Source organism: Myotis davidii, unplaced genomic scaffold (genome assembly GCF_000327345.1).
Source record: "Myotis davidii unplaced genomic scaffold, ASM32734v1 scaffold330, whole genome shotgun sequence".
NCBI classification, from domain to species: Eukaryota; Metazoa; Chordata; class Mammalia; order Chiroptera; family Vespertilionidae; genus Myotis; species Myotis davidii.
Window position 1 is genome coordinate 7952697 of NW_006283770.1, and position 5165 is coordinate 7957861.

At 41.9% G+C, this 5165-nt stretch overlaps 1 long non-coding RNA gene across 1 annotated transcript; it reads left to right on the forward strand.

Annotated features, from left to right (window-relative positions):
- The first annotated feature begins 845 nt into the window (after nucleotides 1–845).
- Nucleotides 846–4697, forward strand: LOC102761153. The gene is made up of 3 exons (XR_435170.2): nucleotides 846–1001; nucleotides 3991–4094; nucleotides 4543–4697. It is a non-coding gene; the product is annotated as an uncharacterized LOC102761153 (long non-coding RNA).
- Nucleotides 4698–5165: the final 468 nt, after the last annotated feature.

Sequence of the window (5165 nt, forward strand, 5' to 3'; positions counted from 1 at the left end):
GGGCATTATACAACCAATATGTAGAGTAGTGGTTGTCACTAACTGTGAGGATATAAGTGTGATGCTAAGAAAGATCCAATCACCGGCAGTTTTTGTACTGTGTTGTCATTTTTTATGAGAATGTCTCTGAGAAATAGTTCTAAGGCCATGACATGCCCAAAGCTGTGTCTGGGGCTGAACCCTTGGAAAACAGAGAATTAGATCAGCTCCTCTGGGCTGCCTTCCTTTCCTGCTCCTGGCTTTCCTCTCAAGCGCTGCTGTCCAGGACTCCGGGGCCTCTCCATCATCCGATGTCATACCTGCCCCTCACCCACCTCTCTCTTGAAAAGATACTGATTCATTCTCACCAAGGCAGCTCTAGGAGGAGGGGGAACAACAGTGAGAAAACAGCGTGGTCCTTCTCTCATGGAGCAGCCAGCCTCCCGGGCAGGGCGCACTGTAAACAAGTATCGCTCCACCAAACATAGCTCACAAATGTGATAAGCGCCAACTTACACCTATCGAGTTGTAGGTGCAAGCCTGACAAGCCTGACACTGACTCACTGTGCTCTTTTTAGAAGGCCCAGGCTTTTTTTGAGTCATTGCCATGTGTACATGCTGAAACCCATAAGCCACCACAAAGAGACAGCAGAATATAAATGCAAAATAAAACGAAACAGCAGATCCTGGATATTCCCCAGAGTGCAGTGAATCCTCAGTTTTGGAAATATCACTAGAACATATCATTTCACCCACAAAACAAATACACAGAAAGGAACAGGGGAATGGGGTAATTGGTAGACGAAGGCCAAGAGCTAGACGTGCTCACCAGCTTGGTGACTAGTTCCTCCCACACACAAGCTGTGCAATTCAGTTTTGTGGCTCAGCCAGTTTGCTGTCCGTAGCTCATGGGTCTTCTGTGTTGCTCATGGATTTCTATTCTGCAGTTCCAGGGATAGCAGGTACAGAAGTGCAAGGCACATCCCAGAAGCATGGATTACCAGGAAAGCAAAGCCAAGCAGGTAAGTTTGAATGTTTAATACTCAATTCAGAATCCTGCAAGACTTTGCCCTCCCCATGCTCCAATGAAGGCAACAGCTCCAATGAAGATGACAGCTCCATCATCCTCTGTCTGTGTTTGTCACGCCATAGTGTTCATTTCCACAGAAGATGTAACTCAATATTGCCCTTCCCTTCTCTCTCCAATTCCTGATGTTCTAGCAATGAGTAGGTAATTATTATATGCCAGGCACCTCTGGGACTTTTCACACACATTATCTGTATCTGTTTTTGTGTGTTGTTCTTTTTTTGTTTTTGTATCTCAAAAGCTGTTTGTGGGTATGGCTAAAGAGCTGAACCCCAATTCTAGACCACTGTTGACCATTAATATATAATTTGGGAGATTTTTGCATGTAGTAAACAAAATACTTTACACCAAGAAACTGGATTTGGCAAATAGTTTCATATTCTAAAATCTCTGACCAAGGCAAAGAGCTACATTCTAACTAATCCAGAATTATACAAGATTAAAGATAATTAAGAATGTGATTAATATTAAAATCATTCTCAGCTCTGTTTACTGCCATAGCTGGAATGTCAGAGGCATGGCAAAATCCACCGGAGGAGAAGAAGCTAGACAAGGAAGGTTTCTATTACAGGATATACTGAGCTTCCCAAGATACAAGACATCTGATGCACCTGTGAGGAAATAGTGACAATTTCTCACTTGTCACATAATGCTAAGCTCTGTTACTATTTCCATCTTTGTCAAATATTCAGTTGAATCAGATAAAATGGCAATTGTTATGAGTAAAGCATGGCTAAATGTTGGCTATTTCATACGATTCTACCTATATATCAATGTGTTAGGAAGACACCCTCCTCCTAAAGGCTACAATTAAACTGCTGGGTGATTATAAAAATGGAGTCATTTATAGACAAAGCATCCGTAAATTCTGAAACTCAGAAGAAAATCTCTGCAAGGCTCTCTCAAAGGAGTCTCACAAGCTTGATGATGACATACAGAAGAAAGGATCAAGTTAGAAGAAACACCCCATTGCCCTGGTTGGGAGGCTCCATTGGTTGGAGCATTGTCCCATACACCAAAAGGTTGTGGGTTCGGTCCCCAGTCAGGATGCATGTAGGAGACAACCCCAGTCAGGAGGGGACATGCAGGAGGCAACCAGTCGACGTTTCTCTCTCACAATACAATACGTTTCTCTCTCTCTTAAAAAATCAATCAAAGCATATCTTTGAGTGAGGATTACAAAAAAAAATTTTTTTAAAGAAACCCCCATCAGCAGGCTAACCCCTACAAGCCTTCTGCTTTAGCTTCAGTTAGGATTTCTTCTGCACAATCCCCTTATAGAAGCAGATGGGGATCGGGGAAGGTTTAATTCCAAGTTGACTCATTTCAAAACTTCCATGAAAGGTAGCAGGTTATCCTTACAATATTGAAGGAAACCCAGGTTGTATGCCTTTCTCCACGGGCCTTCCTGTTCCTACAGGGGAAAGTGGGAGAACGATGAAATTTGGTTCTGGTGTAGCCACCCCATCCAACCCTACATGACTGCTACCATGCCCACGCCTATGTGGGAATCCCTGTCACCCATCAAATCTACTCCATAGGAAAAACCAACTCATGTCAAAGTGCTATCATTTGCACTGTGAGTGGAGAGAAGACATTCCTGGCTATCTTTGGGCAAGGTACTTTATTCCCCTGAGCCTCAGTTTTCCTTTCAGTAAAATGAGTTAACTGATTCCCTTCTTGAAAGCCTATAAAGGCCTCGAAAGAAATTAGTATTTGCACTCTTAAAAAATCACAAGGCACTGGGCTAGATTATTTTCCATACATTATTATTTCAGTTCATTTTCACCGTTAGAGATGGGGAAATGGAGGCACAGAGTGCCTTCCTGAAATCGCAGTGGTAAAGCGGCAGAATTGGACTTTGAACACTTAATGGAAAACGTTTTAAAGTTATAAACATGGAGACTGAACAACCAAAAAGCAAGAGCTTCACTAATGCTGGAGAAAAATAACCACTGTTCGGTCACTGTCCTTGCCCTTGTCCTCAGCAGTGTGACAAGGCAAGTAACCAATACATCCAAGCCAAATCCGGTCTTTACATCAAAAGGACAAAGGACACTTCACAGAGGAAGAAGTTGCTCCTCGAACATCCATTTGGACATGTTTTGTGGAAGATATTTATGTTCTTTATAGTATTTTAAACTGTCAGGTACAGGAGGAGATATTTAAGGCAATATCAACATAGGCATTATTTCAAACTCAAAATGTTCCCAAAACAGGTATCTTTCAAGCCAACATGACAGTGCTTATGATTTCTGAGGAAATTCATGACACTTATAAAAACAGAATAGCGTGGGGCTGAAAAACCTCAAATGTGTGCAGGGGGCCGAGAAGTAACAAATGACTGAAATGGTCTGGGTATAAGGCAATAGGGAGTGGTGGGGAGCATGACAAACACACCCCATACCTACCTAAAGGGGCAGCTGCTAACTATTTTCCACCAACTTTTGCCTGGGGAGTGACAACCCAGGGTTGCCAAGTTATCAGATCTTTTCTTTAAAAAACTGGAAGAACAATTTTTATGAGGTATATGGATCTTCATCTAACTATTGGCATCTGTTTTGTTGTTGTTGTTTTAAACTAAGGGACCTGAACTAAGCTTGTTGGCCACTACTCTCTACCTTTTGCTTAAGTGGGAACCTTGGCTCACACATTCACCTACTGATCAGCTTCCAACATGCAGACGCCATAGGCTAACCATACCTTAACAAAGCGCAAACAGGAATTCATTGCTAATTCTGTTTCATGAAAAATAAATTAAAATAAACACACATACAGAAGACACCCCTTTGATGCTAGGCTGAACCCTCAGAATTCCATCAAGACATATGCAGGGAGGTGAATCCCAGCATGAGGCCCAGATGGCTTAGATATTAAACCATAATCTACATGGTTCTAAATCACCATCCAATTTTCTCTTTCAGCTCAAGATTTGTAGCTAGTCTCCCCCTGCCCATCCTCACATTTGCTAAGCTCTTTAACCTTATTGACACCATGTTGCCACTCACAACAACACCTCAGTCCCAAGGTAAGTGTGATGGGAATATCTTGGAGCATCTACCAGGTGCCAGGTGGTGTGGGCAGATGGACAGATGCGACCCCACCCTCAAAGAAGTTCATGTCTAGTGGGATGCAGACAGTTAAATACATACAATGTGCTAAGCTAAAGGATTATCACTGCAGGTTTTCAATGTAGGACCCAGGGCCACAGAGGTTAAGCAAGCTGGAAAGGGTAGAGGGGCCCATGCGAACTCTCAGACAAAAGCATGTGCACAGTTCAGACCTATCAACTTAGATCTCCCTACAGTTGCAGACAAGAGGATGTCCAAAGCACCCTAACCTTTCCAAAAAGCAACTGATGGGCTCATTCAAAATATTTAGTTCAATTTAAACAATCCCTCTAGCAACCTTGTTAAATTAAAAACATTTTAAACAACTTTGCAAACTAACGTAAGTTTGAATGCATGTTTTTGCAGGCATGTCTCAGAAGAGGCTTTTTGTACTTGGCTCTAAGACAACGTTGGCAAAATGTGGTCACCAGACCAACAGCATCAGCCTCACTCAAGAGCCTGTTAAAAAACACATTTGTAATACCTTAACCGATAAAGAAATTTTTTAAAAAATGCAAATTCTCCGGCTCTTCCCCAGAGTTACCGAATCAGGGGGGACACAGCGACCTCTTAGCGAGCTCTCCACACTAACGCTGGAGAAGAATAGCTGGTGGCTTTGCCAAACCAAACACTTCACTTGTTAATGAAAATAATGTCATTTTGGTATCTTTTCCAGACACCTTGGTGACTAAGTTAAAATATAAAATTGTGAGAGAAGAGACTAGTTTGAGAGAATTTCTTGCCTTAGGATGACTCAAGTTTCTCTAAAGCATTTAAAAAGTAAATAGTGTATTTGACATTAAAATTTGATACATAACATCACCCTCACTCTCTAAGAAGCTCTTGGGTAGCTGGACCCTTAACTGTTTAGCTCATTCATCAAAGAAGCATTAGCTTAGCACTTCCCATGTATTTAGCACCAGGTGCTGGGAAGATGGAAATTTTTATTGAACTAAGAGATGAAAAAACCACTTATATGTATTACAAAA